Source organism: Entelurus aequoreus, linkage group LG08 (assembly GCF_033978785.1).
Source record: "Entelurus aequoreus isolate RoL-2023_Sb linkage group LG08, RoL_Eaeq_v1.1, whole genome shotgun sequence".
Lineage (NCBI taxonomy): Eukaryota > Metazoa > Chordata > Actinopteri > Syngnathiformes > Syngnathidae > Entelurus > Entelurus aequoreus.
Window position 1 is genome coordinate 28,884,920 of NC_084738.1, and position 20,089 is coordinate 28,905,008.

The window sequence follows — 20,089 nt, forward strand, 5'->3', positions numbered from 1 at the left end:
GTGATCACAGTGTTCACGCTTTGACCCAGCCATGAAATTGACAGAAATGACGGGTGTTTTTTGCCAAATCGCTCTACACTCCCAAGAGCGTTAGCAAGCCGCTGCATAGCAATGCGCCGCCATCTTGTCATATACACATCATGAACACAGTTGGACTCAAGCCGTGTAACAATAACACAACAAGACTGAGTCACCAACGCGCGTTTGGACGCTTGATTTAAAAAATGTTACGTGAGCAAGCTGACTAGTTTGTTGGACTCAATATTTGGTGAAAATTTTCTACGAAAAACAAATCCTTCGAAAAGTTGGTGGTACAAAAACCTAGATACCATTCTGTATTCTTCCCATAGAATGCTGTTATAACACCACATGACATTAGTGGAACCATTGCGTCCAAATGACTGACATTTCACAAACAAGTTCTCTTTTTTGTATTTTTTTTTCTCTTGAAAATGAATCTGGCAGTCCTTTCCCATAATATCAATTGGATTTTGATTAAAGGGTAGATAACGAACTGTACCTGGAACACCCCCTTTCCATCGCCAGACTCAATATTCTGCCCCCTCTTGCTTTGACGTCATCTACAGAACTGGAGCCCATTTCCCTACATAGACAGTGTGGACAAAGACATGTAAAACAATTATTTTTAACACTTAATTGCATGTTTTTGCCGCCCTGGTCCCTGATTACTTTAAAACTGATATGCCTAAAATCATGAGCGAAATAGAAATATGAATATGATAATATATAGACACCTTAGCCTGTGTTTACTTAACTTCAGGGTCTGCCTATCATGGGTATATTCTTAAGGTTATCATGACATTTTTAATAGTTTTATTCTTTTTTAATGCGCCCCTGTGTTCCCACCCTTGTAAAGCTGCTGGAAATGTTAATTTCTCTTGAAAACGAGTGAAGTATCTATCTATGTTCTTTCAGCATTTTCTCAAGCATAATTCAACTCAACTCAAGGTACAATAACAACAATAGAACATCAGTAAAAGAGGACGCGAAATAGAATACTAGTGGCTTACTTTTTCTCTGCTTTTTGAGCGCTGGAAAGTCCGTAGTGGAGCTTGTGCGAGCGTGAAGCGGACCTACACTTCTGTGTGTACGATGTGAATACTATTAAGCTCCATCTTGTAGTCACTGGTGTGTTTGCACCAAGCAAACAGGAGCTGCAATAGCTCGCTGAAACCACTGCAACCACGGAGGCGAACAAGATCCATTAAGCACGTCACTGGTGTGTCTGCTCTAAAAAGGAAACGCAAAGTCCGCAGCAAAAAGTGGCAAAAACTTGGACAACACTTACATATTTATCCACTTAAGGGTAGTTTGCTAATTTCTTCAAATTCTGTGTGAAAATAACATGATTTGGGATGAGGATCCAACCAAATCACATACTGTTTTATCCAAAATGAAACTGCCTCCAGCCTTCTGTAGGAGACGTCAGCGGGCTGATGCGGGCCCGCCCACATTTTGGAGCGAAAAGTGGACGTTCTAAAATGTGCTGAAAGTCGTTTGAAAATTAGGCTTAAATCACTGCTGTGTCTATTTTGGGGGAAATTTACCTGTAGACATCATGTTTAGGCCTGAAATGCTTTAAGGGCCAATGTTGTCTGCATTAGAGGGGCCCTTTATATCAGCCATACATCAGTATTGCAGCATTTAATCACAGCACATTTAATTTACTGGTAGTTAAAATCACAGCACTTAAAAAGTGCATGAAAAACAGGAAAACAAATAATCTGTTCTGAATCTCCAACCCTCCAACCCTTGTTGACTCACACACTTACACACATTTTCAACCCCTTTTTTACGCCATCAGTTGGCGGAGCAGAAAGCAGGCCTCACGCAGCAGGGAAGATGGGAAGGTGGCCAGTTGAGTGGGATCGGAAAGTGGTACTTCGTCACTGGGAGAGGGGGTGGTTGGACAGGCGGACATGTGCATGTGCATGCACGCACACGCACACGCACACGCACACGCACACGCACACACACACACACACACACACACACACACACTGAATAGGAGCAGGTGCCTTTTTCTGTGCTGAAATTGCACAGTGACGTTCTCATTTAGAGCGTTGAGGCTGTTTTTCTTCTTTGGGAAGTATTTCTTTTTTTTTTCAGTGCTGACAATTTAACTGTGTTGTCCCTTGTATTGTGAAGTTCTATCTACAGTATAATGTTTCTGCGGTAGGCACTGAAAGTGTGTGGCACAAGAATGAATATATGCTATATTTGATCTTTTTCCTGTAGAGAAGTGAGCAATAAATTGCACTCCGGAGCATTACTCAGAGACACGAAGCTCTGAAGGCATCTTTGTACCTCGCCTTTACTTCCAAATAAAAGCAGAGCGCATACCTGAAGAACCACCAATTTGCTGTGTATATTGCACATTAGGACGTCTCCCAAGCATGGAAATAAGTACTATAGAAAGACAAAAAAAAAACTAAACTAACCCAAGGGTTTAGACTCAACTTTAGCAATTACTCTTGGTAGTTAAAGTACAAGCACCTCTCATGAGATTTTTTGGAGCTCCTAAAAATGACTTACATCATTGTGCCCTCCTTTGCTATTCATCTATAGTGTTATTTAGTTCCTTCAAAAACGTTTTCTTGACTTGCTCTGCATATTCAGGATTTCTTATCGCTCTTATGCATACTGTTTTGAGTTTTGTCCCTCATGTCCAAAAACTTCTTTAGTGCATGTCTCTCAGACACAAACTTTCCCCTCTATAAAAAAATGGGCTTCTCAAGCAGCACATTCTATGAATCTGTATCTTATTTTAAATGCTATTGTACTCTCTAAGATATACACTGACAAGTATTTCTGGGTTGAATTATTTCCCTTGATGCAAAAGCAGTTTTCGAATGGTCTCATATCAGCAGGCCAAGGGATGCGGTTTGGTTTTCGGCAGACTCTATTCAACTCTTAGAATCCCTTAAGAGATATAGACTTGAAGGTTCAGACGATTGCGTGGCAATTCAAGTACAACAGAGTTTTGGCTGCAGATATAGTGTAAGCTTTTTATATTTATTAATCTTGTGAGTTGATTTTCGTTTGTTTAAAAATATTTCCTATTTCGGTTCTGTATAGGGATGAGAATTTGACTAAATTAGTTTAATTAACAAATGCTGCAATTATTGCTTTTATTCAATTACTTGCTCAGTATCATGTAGTCGCCAGGTGTACGATATTATCACGGTATAAAGCCCACGGTACGCTATTATTGTAGCATACTGTATGTCCCCCAAAAAAAGACTTAAAAATAGCTTAATACATCAAATGAAATGGCAGGATTGTTTATAGATAAAAACATTTACTGTAATTAAACATAAACATAATGCTCAAATGTTGTAATCATATTTATTAGGAGTGTAACGGTACACAAACATTTCGGTTCGGTACGTACCTCGGTTTAGAGGTCACGGTTCGGTTCATTTTCGGTACAGTAAGAAAACAAAATATCCATTTTTTGGTTATTTACCAAATTTGTAAACAATGGCATAACATACATGTACACACAGGGTCGATTGCCAGGGTTAATGTGGTCAACATATATCAAATAAAAACTAAATAAGATAAGGCTCCGAATGGTTTCTTAACAATACCTTTCTACATATAAAGTGCTCTTTTTGATTGATTGATTGAGACTTTTATTAGTAGATTGCACAGTACAGTACATATTCCGTACAATTGACCATTAAATGGTAACACCCCAATAAGTTTTTCAACTTGTTTAAGTCGGGGTCCACGTTAATCAACATTAAACTGCCTCAAGTTGTTGCTCAGATTAAATAAAATTACAAAACTTTTCTTCCACATATAACAAGTGCAACATTAAATAGTTTCAAGTCAACTCAGCCTCAGATTAACTTTTCTTTTCCCCCCCCAGCCTGGCTAACTTGGCAGTAAGAGGATATATGGGCTCATTGTTCTTCCACCATAGAAATGGGTCAAAATCTAGTGTTTAATGCAATATGGATTTATATCTGCTGCTATAAAAACATTTGTTATTGCTTTAGCCCTGCCTGACTCGCCGAGGAGAGGCTGCTTGAATGCGGTGGTGACGCTTCAAATGGGTTAGCATGTGTTATGAGAGTAGCGTATGTGTGCGTGTGGCCCTTTAATATGTGACACCATGTGAGGTGAGTGTGTGGGCAAGCGAGGTGAGGGAGCGTGAGTGCGGGGAGTGGCTAGTGTTTTGTTGGATTGGCTGTGTGCAAGACCTCAATAAAGCCACGATTTGCAACTAATCGCCGGACTTGTCATTTACCCTGGAGTCCGGAGCTGTGGAGACCCACTGCCGGGTAGAGTGAAGGGTGTTGGCCCCCGAGAATACATCGGCCCTGGAGGAGTGTCTCCCCTGCACTCCTCGACTACGGTCTGGGAGCCGGAAGCAGGAAAGGTGCAACACATGTTTGACGTGTTGTCAGAAGCAGCTGCTGAACAATGTCGGCTAACCTTCGTCCTCCATTGTTGTATCGCGCAGCCAAAGTGTTCCCAAACGGGAGATCTTAACGAGGCAGGAGGGTCTTCCAGCTCTGGCTTTTACATGTTGTCTTGGCCGGTCGCTGCTAGCATGTGTACTCGTTCGGTACACCTCCGAACCGAACTGTAAGTGCAAGTTACAGCTCTACTATGCAAAGCGAAAGCCATTTATCAACAACATCCAGAAACGCCGCCGGCTTCTCTGGGCCCAAGATCATCTAAGATGGACTGATGCAAAGTGGAAAAGTGTTCTGTGGTCTGATGAGTCCACATTTAAAATTGTTTTTGGAAATATTCGACATCGTGTCATCCGGACCATCCAGACTGTTATCGACGCAAAGTTCAAAAGCCAGCATCTGTGATGGTATGGGGGTGCATTAGTGCCCAAGGCATGGGTAACTTACACATCTGTGAAGGCACCATTAATGCTGAAAGGTACATACAGGTTTTGGAACAACATATGCTGCCATCTAAGCGCCGTCTTTTTCATGGACAAGACAATGCCAAGCCACATTCAGCACGTGTTACAACAGCGTGGCTTCGTAAAAAAAGAGTGCGGGTACTTTCCTGGCCCGCCTGCAGTCCAGACTTGTCTCCCATCGAAAATGTGTGGCGCATTATGAAGCGTAAAATACGACAGCGGAGACCCCGGACTGTTGAACGACTGAAGCTCTACATAAAACAAGAATGGGAAAGAATTCCACTTTTAAACCTTCAACAATTAGTTTCCTCAGTTCCCAATCGTTTATTGAGTGTTGTTAAAAGAGAAGGTGATGTAACACAGTGGTGAACATGCCCTTTCCCAAATACTTTGGCACATGTTGCAGCCATGAAATTCTAAGTTAATTATTATTTGCAAAAAAAAATAAAGTTTATAAGTTTTAACATCAAATATCTTGTCTTTGTAGTGCATTCAATTGAATATTGGTTGCAGTTAAGGGTTCAATAACCAAATTAAATAATAATCCAGATGCAGGACATCCCTGTTTTACTCCTCTTTTTAACAAAAAAGGTTCTGAAATATGATTATTGGTTTTGACTGATGCCATGGACCTTGTATAAAGTATCTTAATCCATTGTATAACATTATCTCCAAATCCAAATTTACGTAATGTGCAAAACATAAATGACCAGTTTATGCGGTGGAATGCCTTCTCCGCATCAACAGTACATACTGCTGTGGGATAAGGGAGACTTCTAGCATAGTAAATAACATTAAACAATTTCCTTGTATTGTCTGAAGATTGTCGACCTTCCATGAAGCCAGTTTGGTCAGTATGAATTAATTTTCCTATTACATTTGATAATCGTGTGGGTAAGATTTTTGCCAAGATTCAAAAGGATTCTCTATTCATTCAATACATAGGATTTCAGCAGGATCTACCCCAGTCTGCTGACATGCAAGCAGAGTAGTAGATTTTTGTAAAAAGCTTTTATAATTGTAAAGGACAATGTTTTATCAACTGTTTGCAATGATGTACATTTGTTTTAAGTATTAAATGAACCAAAAATATGACTTATTTTATCTTTGTGAAAATATTGGACACAGTGTGTCGTCAAGTTTATGAGATGCGATGCAAGTGTAAGCCACTCTGACACTATTGTTCTTTTTTATTTTAATGTCTAATGATAATGTCAATGAGGGATTGCATTGTTATGGTATTGCTGTGTATTGTTTTGTTGGATTGATTAATAAAAATTAAAAAAAATTAAAAAATCGATTTTTTAAAAATGAGAATCGATTCTGAATCGCACAACGTCAGAATCGCGATTCAAATTCGAATCGATTTTTCCCCCCACCCCTAATATATATATATATATATATATATATATATATATATATATATATATATATGTATGTATGTATGTATGTATGTATGTATGTATGTATGTATGTATGTATGTATGTATGTATGTATGTATGTATGTATGTATGTATATATATATATATATATATATATATATGAAAAAGGAGGATAAGCTCCAAATTCTTCAGGACAACCTAAAATCATCAGCCCGGAGGTTGGGTCTTAGGCGCAGTTGGGTGTTCCAACAGGACAATGACCCCAAACGCATGTCAAAAGTGGTAAAGGAATGGCTAAATCAGGCTAGAATTAAGATTTTAGAATGGCCTTCCCAAAGTCCTGACTTAAACCCCATTGAGAACATGTGGACAATGCTGAAAAAACAAGTCCATGTCAGAAAACCAACACATTTAGCTGAACTGCACCAATTTTGTCAAGAGGAGTGGTCAAAAATGTAACCAGAAGCTTGCCAGAAGCTTGTGGATGGCTACCAAAAGCGCCTTATTGCAGTGAAACTTGCCAAGGGACATGTAACCAAATATTAACATTGCTGTATGTATACGTTTGACCCAGCAGATTTGGTCACATTTTCAGTAGACACATAATACATTCATAAAAGTACCAAACTTCATTTGTGACGAACAAGTATGTGCTCCAATCACTCTATTACAAAAATATAAGAGTTGTAGAAATGATTGGAAACTCAAGACAGCCATGACATCATGACATTATGTTCTTTACAAGTATATGTAAACTTAAGACCACAACTGTATGTATATATGTGTGTGTGTGTGTGTGTGTGTGTGTGTGTGTGTGTGTATATATATATATATATATATATATATATATATATATATATATATATATATATATATATATATATATATATATATATATACACACACACACACACACACACACTGTGTGTGTGTGTGTATATATATATATATATATATATATATATATATATATATATATATATATATATATATATATATATATATATATATATATATATATATATATATATATATATACACACACACACACAACATGCCCACACACACACATAACCTTCATTCTTTTTTTCTAAAAAATGCACATCATAAAAGGTGCCATATGTAATAATTTAATGTCAAGTCATCATTAAATGGCCCTGATATGTCAAAAGGCATTAATAAATCATGTTCTTTTCGAATACCTTTATAACTGATAACGGTAGTTCAGCCGGGATATGCTCATTTCAAAATTAGATTAGATTAGATCGACATATAGGCTAATGGGGAAAATATATGCCCGTGCCCGTTAGCCTGTATTTCGATTTGTCATCCAACTGACAGGGCAACATATATTTTCGAAAAATAAAACCTTTGTGAATATGGGTAGTGTCAGGGCCTATTTCGTTTTCAATATGCTGATACGCTGAGGAAATGCGTTCCAACATTAGCACGGCTAATTGCGGTTTCTGGTACTGTATGTACATTGGGCACATATGGGTTGGTATTTGCTTGGCACAATATAATGCAGGGGTGTCCAAAGTGCGGCCCGGGGGCCATTTGCGGCCCGCAGCTAATTGTTTACCGGCCCGCCACACATTCTGGAAATGCTATTGCAAAAAAAAAAAAAGAAAGTTGAATGAGGTGAAATCTAACGAGAAAAAGTTGCAATGTTGACACAAAGCCGCCATGTAGGCTGTTTTTTTTTTCTTTTGTCTTTCTTTATTTTTTGCCATTGCTCAAAAAGAAAATAATGACAAAAAAATCCGAGTTATAATTAATTATTTTCAAGGCTCCAATTACTTCAAATATTTCACTTGAAAATGTTTTATGTGGTAAATATTGCATACATTTTGTAGATGCCATATAAAAACATCAACGTTTTCTTTGACAAAAGAGCATAAAACAAACAAAATAATAGTTCAAACGTAAAATCGACAGATATATCTGAAGTTGATCTCGTAACTTAAGTGTTGAAAGTAAAAATTAAAAAAAACTAATAAAAATGTATCACTTTATGAGTGGGGCACCTTTTGGATCCCAAATATATTTAGTGGTATTTTATTTATCTTTTCACTGTGATTACTCAAAAATATTAAAGAATTAAAATCAATGGTGTCCTGCATTATTGATCTTTTAGGGCTGTAATTACTAAATACTGCATATTTCAGTTTTACAAGCCATAAAACCTTTTTTTTTTTTTTAAGTTGATATAGAGATTTACTGTAAGCGTTAAATAAAAAATAATAATACAAATTAGACTTATTTTTATAATTTTAATAACTGAGACCCTTTATGGTCCCCGGGACCCCTAAAGGTAAAATAAATTTTAAAAATCCATATATTTTGTTATGGTTTGAAAATGAAAAATATCAAAATGGCTCCCACATGCTTTAATTTTTCCGTGTGCGGCCCTCAGTGGAAAAAGTTTGGACACCCCTGATATAATGCATTACATGTAATGATTTTCTACTTTGTGTATTGACATGGTAGTAGGCTATATGATTAATTCGTAACGTGGTTTTTGCATAACGTGGGTTGGCTCATAGAATTGCACTCTACACTGAAAGATGGTGATGTGCGTACATGGAAGAGAATACAGTGCGTCAGGTTGGATGCAACATGGGGTTATGCTGAACGAAATGTGGCGGTAATTTTAGTGTTGGCCTTGGATTGCCATCAAAGTAGGCCTATGCGATACATATTATATATTATTATATATAATTATTTCGATGGTGGTCTGTGCGGTTAAATTAGATATTTTAACACGGTAATTGTTACGTACGGCAGGGGAAGGAGACAACACCACGGCAGGAATCAGTTCAATAGCTTTATTGAAGCTATTGATGAGTGTGTGGGATGTGTATGCTACTCTAAGTGTTTGGTGTATGTGTAGAATTAAAAATGTAAATGTTACCAGGGTTTGTTGTAAGTGCGTGTTGGATAAATCCTTCGTCAGACCAGAGGGGCAAGGCGAGAAGGCAGTCCGTGGGCAAGCAAGTGGTCGGGGGCTGGAGAGAAGCAACGAGGTCCGTGTCCAAGCAGGGGTCGAGGATCGAAGGAGGCAGTCCAAAATCCAGAGAGGAGTTGGCACGCAGCTCGATCACAGGGAACAGGAAAGGCACTGCGGGGAACACAAAGGACATAAGACATGGGAATTGGGAAGTCAGAGAGAGAGAGCAAGTACATAGAAGGGAAGCCAGAGACGGGATGCTTACTACAAGTAGTGAACTACGTTCCGGCGCTGGATCTTCGTGTCTGCTGGTCTTTATGCTATCTGTCTTCATTAGTCCCAGGTGCGCTGATTACTGACTGCCTGCAGCTTTGCCAGCACGTGGCGGAGGTGCCGGCCAAGCCTGCAGCAGAATGCATGAGGGATTGCGCATGCACAGTGACAGTAATGCCAACAATCTGTCCAGACTCCCGACGAAAATATTGCTGAGTAACTTTACAAATACATTTGGCTAATCGACATCAGTAAATTGTGGTATAATTACTTAGTAAACCATCTTGCAAATAGCATAAACAAGAGAAACCTACAGCGTAGGACTCGTCGATTGCCATTTGAAGTTCCTTGGAGTAGGATTCTGGCAACCTCAGTTATGGAGAGTGGGAGGGGACTACATAATTTTGACTGTGATTGCAGTACCATTTCTGGCCACGTTACTACATATGGCACCTTTAACATTGAAATTGCATTTTTAACATGTGTGCAAAAACAGTTTATAAAGAACAATTCTCTACTCTTCGCTGCCACACACCACCGCTTTCATGTAAGCTCTAATGCAGCAATCGTGGAGAAACTATGCATGCGTATTTATAGTTCCAGGCACTCCATGCGGTCTGGATCAATTTGATTTAGTTTTAATCATTAATCGATTAGTTGAAGCAACACAATATTAATCAAAGCTTTTTTCTAATCGAATTAATCTATTCACTCGATTCACCCTAGTGTGAAACTAGTCTCACACAACAACTAAAAAATCCTGATTACAATTATGTTGCACTATTACAGTGTTATTGTTTTTGCACTATTTACCGTTTGGACTCAGGTCGAGTTATACTGCAAAATATAAACTATGCCTTTATTTATTGTTTGTTTTACTTCCCGTCTCGCAGCATTGCCATATCAAGATATCATTATTATTGTGAGCCATGTATCACAAATATGACATAGTGAGGTTCCTTTGGATTCCTTAGTTCTCACTAGTTTTGCTTGTTTTCAAGGATTAGTAGTAAAGGACTGGCTGAAGGTGTTAAGGAAGTCATTGTATTGCTAAAAGCGTGTCATAGAAATGAGTACAATGTGTTTTAAACAAATCTTAAAGGCCTACTGAAATGATTTTTTTAAATTTAAACGGGAATAGCAGATCCATTCTATGTGTCATACTTGATCATTTCGCGATATTGCCATATTTTTGCTGAAAGGATTTAGTAGAGAAAATCGACGATAAAGTTCGCAACTTTTGCTCGCTGATAAAAAAAAGCCTTGCCTGTACCGGAAGTAGCGTGACGTCACAGGAGCTAGTATTCCTCACAATTCCCCAATGTTTACAATGGAGCGAGAGAGATTCGGACCGAGAAAGTGATGATTACCCCATTAATTTGAGCGAGGATGAAAGATTCGTAGATGAGGAACGTTACAGTGAAGGACTTGAGAGACAGTGATGGACGTATCTTTTTTCGCTCTGACCGTAACTTAGGTACAAGCTGGCTCATTGGATTCCACACTCTCCTTTTTCTATTGTGGATCACGGATTTGTATTTTAAACCACCTCGGATACTATATCCTCTTGAAAATGAGAGTCGAGAACGCGAAATGGACATTCAGTGCCTTTTATCTCCACGACAATACATCGGCGAAATGCTTTAGCTACGAACTAACGTGATAGCATCGTGTTTTAACTGCATATAGAAACAAAAAAATAAACCCCTGACTGGAAGGATAGATAGAAAATCAACAATACTATTAAACCGTGGACATGTAAATACACGGTTAATGCTTTCCAGGCTGGCGAAGGTTAACAATGCTGTGCTAACGACGCCATTGAAGCTAACTTAGCAACTTAGCAACGGGACCTCACAGAGCTATGCTAAAAACATTAGCTCTCCACCTACGCCAGCCAGCCCTCATCTACTCATTAACACCCGTGCTCACCTGCGTTCCAGCGATCGGCAGAAGGACGAAGGACTTCACCCGATGCGTTTGGCGGCCCGGAGACGTAGGAAGTCAAGGTGAGGTCGGCGGCTAGCGCGGCTAGCGCGGCTAGCGCGGCTAGCGCTCCAGCAAAGTCCTCCTGGTTGTGTTGCTGTAGTCCGCTGCTAATACACCGATCCCACCTACAACTGTCTTCTTTGCAGCCTTCATTGTTCATTAAACAAATTGCAAAAGATGTCCAGAATACTGTGGAATTATGAAATGAAAACAGAGCTTTTTGTATAGGATTCTATGGGGTACCATAACTTCCGTTACTCTGACTTCGTCACGCGCATACGTCATCCTACCGCGACGTTTCAGCCGGATATTTCCCGGGAAGTTTTAAATGTCACTTTATAAGTTAACCCGGCCGTATTGGCATGTGTTGCAATGTTAAGATTTCATCATTGATATATAAACTATCAGACTGCGTGGTCGGTAGTAGTGGATTTCAGTAGGCCTTTAACTCGAGTGTCAAATCAGGAGAGTGACAGAAGGAAGTTTAACGAGGTGAAAACAATCCAGTCTACATTCTGTACCTGAGCTCAAACAAGGCCAACTCATAGATTTTCAATTACATTAAGGTCTGGCTTCTGGTTGGGTTGTTTCCAATCTTACATTTTCCTCTGGCAATTAAGTCATTCTTTTGTCGATTTGTATGAATGCCAGGGGTTATTGTCATGATGATAGATTAAATTCCTGTTGTGTTCAGTTTCCTAGCACATCTGAAGGTTACACAGTTCTGAAACTAAACCACAAAAATATTTGCTTCACCAGGAAGAAATGACAGTGTTGAAAGGGCCCAGGCAGTGTCCAGACCTAAATCATTTGGCATAGAAACATTTATTCTAAGGTATCCCAGATCTATATTCAAAAGGATTAAGGGCTTGATTTACTAAAGGTTTTTGCGTGCACTATAACACATGCAAACCTGATGGCACAAGCAAAGCTGATTTGCTAAACGTGTGCAAAGTGGATTGCATCTGTTAAGTGAGCCGAATAATGCGTACATCCCATTAATATGCAAAATATATGTCTGTCTGTCTGTGTTGGCCCTGCAATGAGGTGGTGACTTGTCCAGGGTGTACCGCGCCTTCTGCTCCAATGCAGCTGGGATAGGCTCCAGCCCCTCCGCGAACCAGAAAGGGACAAGTGGTAGAAAACGGATGGATGGATGGATAGATGCTGATCGTCAAAACACCCACAATACTTAGAGGAGAAGATGCAAATATAATTATTTAGAACGCGCAACATGATTCATCAAAACTCATCTGATAAAAACTCACTATTTTGCGTTTTGTTTAGCACATGTCAGAAGGACGTGCAAACATGGCTGCAGGATCGGTGCTTGTGCTGCAAAGGCAGATGATGGACAGACGAGAATCCTCCGTCCTACGTGTGTGTGTCATCACTTTAGGCTGTCAGAAATAGAAAATATTAGACAAATATCGTTTATTCAGCAACATAATTTTATAATGTTATAGTTGGTAGATGATTTAAAGGGAAACTGCACTTTTTTGGGGAATTTTGCCTATCATTCACAATCGTTATGTAAGACAAAACGACGGATATAAATATATATATATCTATATATTGAATGCATTCTAAATATTAAATAAATGCGATCAAAAGTCCGCTTACAATGTGTGACGCTCGGATCGCATGACGGCGATTAGTGGCGTGTTCCCAAGATGCAGAAGATCAAAGAGGCAACATGCAGTTACATGTATTTAACGTAGCTCAAAACAAACAAAGATGAGTGCCGCTAGGAAGGCACCGAAGCATAGGGAAGGCTACGCAAAAAACGAAACTAAAACTGACAAGTGAAAAACAATAAAAACGGAATGCTGGAATATAGCAGGAGAAAAGAGCGTCCACATGAATGATTATCATTTCCAAACAAAGTCCTGACAAAGAATGGTGGCTCACACTCAACTTAAATAGAACTGATTGCAAACTGAAAATAGGTGAGGGGAAATGCTCTGGACAAGATGCGGTCACGGAAAAACACCATCACGACAGGAAGTGCCACCAAAAGAAAAGCACAAGACAGGAACCAACACAAAACAAGGGAGAACACCAACAAAAGGGCACGGATCCTAGACGGATACCAAACGTTCTGGAAAACGGGAAAAAAAACGTCCAAAGTCACGGGAGGGGACAAAGCGGTGGGTCGCTTGGCCATATGTCCTCACAACCAACGGGGAAGAGTCAGATGCCGGCGACGAGTAGAGCGCCACCGCAGCTGGCGAGGCGGCCGACCATGGAACGGCCACATTCTTGGCCGGCAAAGAGCCCGCCGGAGACGACGAAGGCGGCGGCTTCGGCTTCGGCGAGGAGCTCGCCGGAGACGAAGAAGGGGGCGGCCTCGGCAAGGAGCCCGCTGAAGACGAAAAAGGCGTCGTCTGCAGACCCACTGGAGAGGATGGCCGCGTCTGCAGACCCACTGGAGAGGATGGCCGCGTCTGCAGACCCACTGGAGAAGATGGAGGCGTCTGCACCCCAGGAGACAAAGATGGTGGCTGCACCGCAGGAGACGAAGATGGTGGTTGCACCGTCGGCGAAGGACTCGCTGAAGACGAAGATGGTGGCTGCACCGTTGGCGTCTATGGAGCACGAGCAGCAGATGGCGGCTGCACCGTCGGCGTCTGCAGAGCAGAAGCAGCAGGAGGACAGGAGGGTGCAGCAGAGGCGACGGATGCGATGGTGACGCTGGGGCTGGAGAACACTTCGCTGTGGCCATTAGTGCCACAATCCGCTGGGTCATTGAAATTTCCTCAGGTTCCCTCACTGGCTGGATAATTTTGTGTGAAGCGGTCACGAAAAAACACCAATACGACAGGAAGTGCCACCAAAAGAAAAGCACAGGGCAGGAACCAACACAAAACACAGGACAACACCAACTAAAGGGCATGGCCTGGTGTAACCAGCCATGACACAATGGAGCCTATGGGAACCGCTATATTCTGCCTATAAAGCCCTTAAAAAACATCCAAACACCTCCATTAAGGTTTTATATACATTATGTAAGTGTATATGTAATATATAATGATAATGTATTATAACATTTCATATTTACGTATTTTGCTCATTTTAAGCATACAATAAATACATTATTTATAAAACGCATCACAACCTTTGTCTTTTTTCCCCATTACATCACTGATTATTACTCACTGCAGACTTCATGAGAGCCAGAAAAAACAAATAAAACATCACTTACTGTGCAATGTCTGCTGTAATCAGGATGCCGACTGCTCGGATGTTCATATATTCCCATTTAGGTGAAGAATGACTCATAATCCTCGCGAAGTACAGTGGGGTGGAAACAAGAGGTTTTTCATGTTGTTCTCGCCATACAGGGTCTAAATTGGTTGTCAAAGTGTACCAACTTGTCCTCGTCCTTCTACTATACAGGTAAGGGGCATGATTTATGATTGAGAATAAAGTTTGACGAGGAAGGAAACGAGAAAGCAGCTGATCTGTCGATTATGTCAACATGGACGCAAAAGCTTGTGATCATGGCGCCGCTATAAATATTTTGTCTGTTTTAGCGCTTATAATAAAAATATCACTAATACTTGGTTAATATTCAGGTCAGGAAATGTAAATGGGGTTATTTATTGGATTTTATGGATGGAATAGAGGACCTCCCATTGGCTCCTCTGTAAACTGACTTTTATTTACGTTTATTCACAAGTTACAATGCATGAAAAAAATCCATCCATTGTCATGTCTTTCATAATGATTGTGAACGATTCCAAAATTCGATTCCAAAATTCCAAAGAAAGTGCAGTTCCCCTTTAGGGATTTATTAAAACAAATTACATTTTTGCGTTTTGGTGTCATTTAATATTTTTAATGACATTTGTTTGTTTCACATACAACATATATTAATAAAATATTTCTTACATGAAGAAAACTTCTTTAAGTTTGCATTTTTTTGCCTTTTGAGCCAGAGTAAGTGCAGCCTTTCTCCAATGAGCTCAGCTCCTTTGTGGTAAGTGGTAGATATCTCCTGAATGTTTGAAAACAAAGTATAATACCACAGGTAGGAAGGAGCATGATAAAATAAATGTGCAGTAACTGAGATTGTCTCCATGGTCATGCACCGTTTAGCACATGTAAAATCCTCATGTAAATATGGCGGTCTGCACCACTTTTCAATTGCACATGCAGTGTTAGTAAATTGCATGCAAAACGCCCACTAATAGTACACACTATTTTATAAATTGCACACGCTCGTCAGTGCGTGGTATTTGGATCTCAGTAAATCAGGCCCTAAATGCGGTAATTTAAGCTAATGGTGCACATTTATTCAGCCATGTTATCGTACAGATAACAAATATGTATAGTTTTTTTGTTGAATGACTCAGGATTCTTTTTGTCCCCAACATTCTAAATCCTCTTTAAATGCTTGCTACCCTACAAAATAAGTGGACAAAAGTGTAAGCAAGGAAGGCACTGCTTAGAATATATAAAAATAAGACAATTGTTGTGGCTTTGACATAGACAACGTGTTTTTTTTACCTGCAAGCCCTGTTTTATTAGTCTGCCTTATTCACCAAATGTTACCAATTGGAATATGCCTCAAGCTTTAGTGCCAATAATTCCACTTTTCAACAGTATGCAGTTTATTGCATACTTTTCAAGCCATATCCTAAATGACAGCAAACAAGTGTTTTACTTCAGCAGAAAACATTTGAAGTGTTCCAGAGATTAATAATTCAACAAAACAAGTTAGTTATCAGGCCAGGAAAAACAACTTTAAAAATACAATCAGGCTGAGGCGTAGCACTTTAGTATTTTTTTTTTGGAAAATAATGTATTCACTGAAAGGAACATTTGCTGTAAATAAAAGATTATCTTTCGATCAGAGAATACAGACAAAAAATAGTAATTGCGTTCTCAAATAACTGAAGAGAATAAAATCTAGTGCAGTCAGTATCTTAAATTGTGATGCACTTTAAAAATCGTTGACTAGGGCTGCCATGTTATGTCCTATCTTATTAGCAAAGTCCCTCTATGAAGGTCTCTATTTCATTCATTAGTGCTTGTGCAAAATAAGGAACTGAATTTAGAATGTTTCTCAAATTCCAATTAAATTGATTGCAAACAGTAAAGAGATTGCAATTCAAATTGGAATTGGACATAGTAGAATAGATTTTCCATGAAATTAATTTGCTAATAATGGTGTATTCCAGAATTATGTTACAATACTTAAGCGCTGCAGTGAAAAAAAGGTAACTTTTCTCATTCAGGGCAAACAGGCTGGTGTTTGTGAAGTGTTTGTTACCATCTACTTGACTATTTTTAAAATACTAGATACTGGTATATTGTGTATATGTCACGACCAGAACAGGACTCTGAACACAGATGCAGGATTTGAGAAACAGTTGTTTATTCTCACAAGGGGAGGGGTCCAAAAACGGGAGAAACAAAACAGGCTATCAAAACAGTTCTGACCTGACCACTAAACTAACAAAAATTTCAACAACTCAAAATGCTCCGTCTATGAAGGGAAAAAAGGGGCTAACAACAAAAACTACCAAATACAACAAAATGCGCTCCAACGGAGGTGATGCTAGGAAGCTACGTCAGGCCAGTGAAACAGGAGGAAGGGCAAGTGACCTGAAATGAGAGGGAGAGTCAGCATTTCAAAATAAAACAGGAAATGACAAAACAACGTGAAACCAGACGAAACCCAGACCAGACTTCACCCAGGTGTGACAGAACCCCCCCTTCTAGGGCCGACTCCTGACGGCCCAGGGACCTCAGGGTGGAGTCTATAGAAGTCCTGGATCAGGGAGGGGTCATCAATGTTCCGTTGGGGTACCCACTGTCATTCTTCGGGACCGTACCCCTCCCAATCCACCAAAAACTGTCTTCCTCGACCTCTGTTGCGTACCGCTTACAGTCTCTTGACCCGGTACAGAAGGCCTCTATCTGCCGCTTCCAGCGGCGGGGTGGGGGGGGGGGGGTTTGGTGGCTGGGACCATAGGGTTCTCTTTGGCCGGCTTGACTTGGCTGACGTGGAAGGTAGGATGGGCACGGAGCGCCCTGGGTAGACGTAGGCGTACTGCTGCAGGACCGATGACCTTGGCGATTGGGAAGGGGCCGACGAATCTGGGCGCCAATTTTTTGGATGGAACCTTGAGGTGCAGGTCTTTGGCAGCTAGCCATACTCGCTGTCCTGGCTGGTAATCAGGTGCCGGGCGGCGCTTCCGGTCGGCGGCTTTCTTGACCCGATCTCCTTGGCGAGCGAGCACTTGTCGGGCCGCAAGCCAGATGCGACGGCATCGGCGCACCAGGGCGTGGGCGGAGGGAACGGAGACCTCTGGCTCTGAGTCCGGGAACACTGGTGGTTGGTAGCCGTAGACACACTTGAAGGGGGAAAAGCCAGTGGCAAAGGAACGCTGGAGGTACGCACATAAAGATACGAAACACTCTGGCACAGGACAGAAGGAGGATGAGACATTTATACACATAAGGGAGGGTAACACAGGTGGGCGCAGTCAGGAAAGACGTCAGACCAGTTAAACAGGAGGAAGGGCAAGTGACCTGAAATGAGAGGGAGAGTCAGCATTTCAAAATAAAACAGGAAATGACAAAACAACATGAAACCAGACGAAACCCAGACCAGACTTCACCCAGGTGTGACAGTATATATTGTATTTGTTGATGTAGTTCTGTTGTAGTTGTGAAAAAACAAAGACCGATACTGATAAAAAGAGGCCAATACCAACACACGTCCAAATGCCAAATCTCGGTGCCAATAATCGGCGCGGCCAATAACCGGTCGATCTGTAATTTCTAATCAAGTCTATTTACATTTACCTATTGCTCCCTGCCTGCACTATTGTCTTTTGTCAGTGTGCATGTATTACTCTGCTGCAGCTACGTGCATGCACTAGACTTTTGTTTCTGCTGTTTTTCCCCAATTTCAATAAAGAATTTAATCTTTTGACCTGCACATTGCTTTCTGTCTCTGCATCCTGGCGTCACGCTATCAGGCCAAAAGGAATTTCTCTGAATTGCGATGAATTTATTTCTCCACCCTGTCATTCAATTTCCAATTCAACATCCTATTGGTGTAGAGCAGGGGTGTCAAACTCAAATACAGAGTGGGCCAAAATTTAAAACTGAACAAAGCCGCGGGCCAAGGTTGAACAAATTAACCTTTTTGTTAATGTTTTGCAATAAATATTGAACAAGCAAGGCTTATATAACTTTATAGTGACATGCAAAATCGAGTTTCAAATAATAATTATATAAATAAAAAAATATCAATGGCATATCAAATACAATTTAAATAAAAATTGAATGCACTGCTTTTAATGTCCTTTACGAGCTGACGTCACGTCCACTTTTCGTCCCTTCTAACAACGTGCCCGCCTAGTCACAAGATATGAGCGGCTTCTGTACACACACACACACGTGAATGCAACGCATACTTCATCTTCAGCGATACAGGTTACACTGAGGGTGCCAGTATAAAAACCTTTAACATTATTAGAAATATGCGCCACACTGAATCCACACCAAACAAGAACGACAAACACATTTCGGGAGAACATCCGCACAGTAACACAACATAAACACAACAGAGCAAATACCCAGAACCCTTTGCAGCAGTAACTCTTCCGGGACGCTACAAGGTGTGCGTGCCACAGCCGCACATATTATGTAACTGGGCCAGCACTTGTTGGACTGGACGAAAAGAGGACGTTACAATTCTCGGGAGGGTCACTGAAATTTGGTAGTCTCCCGGGAGGTTTGGCAAGTATGAGAATTAGCGGTGTACCGCAGCACCGCCGCTGTATATAATCGGGGGGCCAGCTCTAGTGTTAATATAATATCGCCTCACGGGCCAAGTGAAATTACACGGCCGCGGGCCAGAGTTTGACACCCATGGTGTAGAGCAATATTAATTCATGTTCAAATTTTTCCAAGTAAATTAATTGAAATTCAGAATTCAGTAACACTTTAGTATGGGGAACATATTATAAGTAACACAGACCTAATTTAGAGTTATTTGGACACTAGGGGAACATATAAGTGTAGGCTTAGGGTTACTAATAAGCAATAATTCTGAGGTTATTGAGGCAAGACTCTTGGTTAATGTCTTACTGGTTGTATAATAAGGCCATGCAGAATAAGGCATTAATAAGTACTTAATAATGACAAATTAAGAGCCATTATGTTACTAATTTGCATGTTAATAAGCAACTAATTAATGGTGAATATGTTCCCCATACTAAAGTGTTAGCCAGAATTATTGCAAAGCCTGCTATATATTGATCTATCGCCATGTCTGTCTTCTTTTTGCTGGTGTGTCTGAAAACCTTGTAGTTTATTTACATCGCTGATTGATTTAATAATCATTATAAAACGAATATAATTGTGTAACCTTAGCTAGAGCGAGACTTGTTCACTCAACGCAGTAATCTGCCCTCTGGTGTTAACATCAGACTGCAGACCCATTCTTGGTAAAATGACACACATTCTAATACCTCTGGCCCCACTCTCTGTGAGCACGCACATTGAGTGTGAGCAGTGCGTATTCGATATAATTTAATCAGGCTGGAACAACGCCT

The 20,089-nt window shown here is 40.3% G+C and overlaps 1 protein-coding gene and 1 long non-coding RNA gene across 2 annotated transcripts in view; one reads left to right on the plus strand and one right to left on the minus strand.

Annotated features, from left to right (window-relative positions):
* The window catches only part of snx29 (sorting nexin 29), a 344,206-nt gene that overhangs the window by 68,752 nt on the left and 255,365 nt on the right, over positions 1 to 20,089 (plus strand). The gene's annotated exons all lie outside the window — the stretch shown is intronic.
* On the minus strand, positions 12,226 to 13,820 carry LOC133655052 (uncharacterized). The gene is made up of 3 exons (XR_009826930.1): positions 13,134 to 13,820; positions 12,779 to 12,910; positions 12,226 to 12,701 (listed from the first exon to the last, which is right to left on the minus strand). It is a non-coding gene; the product is annotated as an uncharacterized LOC133655052 (long non-coding RNA).